Genomic DNA, 1,484 nt, shown 5'->3' with positions numbered 1-1,484 from the left:
CAACAGTATTTGACCACTCTATAGATATAGTGTGATGATTGGCTCTCCACAAGATCGTCCCGACATTTACAGACCATTCTTGCGGGCGAATGCACCATAAATGTTGCAATCTAAAATTTTATGGACACGGCGCGAGAGAAAAGAGAAGGAAGGAAACAGGTGCAGCCGCTGGGAAACCGGGCACTCGTTGTATGTTTAAGCTGCTACACACCAGCACTGCGCTCTCGTGGCTGGTAGCACGACAAGGGCCTTATCCATAAATTAGACTTCAAATTTGTATTAACCAAGTAATTGCAACCCGACAAACTCTAGACCTACCCCTCTGAGCCTTTTTTTACCAATCAGATGGCTAAGAAATGATATAATCAATATGACTGGCGGAGACTTCTGGTTTCTGCACATTCATTGGACGCGACTTCTAATTTCCTGGCGAGAGTCTCAGTGCCTCAGAGCCACACAGAGATGGAAGAGCGCACGCGCAACGTCCGAGCGCGAGTCCGAGCGGATCGACCGGGCCCGAAGACTCGGGTCGTAGCACCGAATGGAGTTCCGGTCTGCATCCTCTGCGGCATCCGCCGGCAGCACACGGTGCACTGCCCGTACGCCCCGCGATCGCCGTCGTCTCGCATCCAAGTCGCACCTCTTTCGGCGGCATCCGCGACGCCTTGACGACGATGCAAACGGCGCGCAAGGGCTTTTCATCCACTGTCAGCTCCCAACCGGCTGCGCTTGATACTGCTGCTGTACAGCGCGCTCAGCGTCTACCAGACCAAGGCTCTGTGGACGTGTGTCTCTGCGATGTGGCTCACATGCAGTCAAGTCAACTCATCGACGTTGAAGTAAACCGCGCGACTACTTGCAACACACAAGTACGTCCCCCGACGACTCGGTGCAAGAAGCGCAAGCGCGATGACAAGAACATGCCCCGGCGTCAAGTCACCCTCAACAACTCGACAAGTTGGCCGCCACGTGCGAAGTCGGCCTCTACACGTGGTACCGATTGGACCGAGCGTGCAAGAAGGCATGCGACGGGACGTGTCCTCTTCTTGTCGTCGCGAAGGTAGGCAAGCAATCATACCCGCCGTGTGCGAGAAGATGTGGTTGGCGGCAGGATCGAGATGCACAACGCCTGCAAAGCACATTATAAGCTACCATAGTCATATATCGTATTCATCAGTCAATATATAAAGCTTTGCACAATCATCATGCAAGATTCGAGCACAGGTTGGTCGGAACTGATGACTGCGACGCGCTGAGCACGTGAGCAAGAGCCGCGGCGCGCTTCCCGGCTGGACACGTTGCCTGCGTCATGCGTCACACTATTAAGGTTCCACCAATAGAAAGCAGCGATTTATGGCCCATATACGTCCCTCTCGCCCAATCAGATGATGCGACTTCTGTTTGGATGCAACGTATGGAAGGTTCGCCTGCTTGCGGACCACGTGGCCGCTTCCAATGTGGCACATTCCAAATAGTGTATGCGT

Source organism: Saprolegnia diclina, assembly GCF_000281045.1.
Source record: "Saprolegnia diclina VS20 unplaced genomic scaffold supercont1.4, whole genome shotgun sequence".
Lineage (NCBI taxonomy): Eukaryota > Oomycota > Saprolegniomycetes > Saprolegniales > Saprolegniaceae > Saprolegnia > Saprolegnia diclina.
This window is presented reverse-complemented; position numbering follows the sequence as displayed.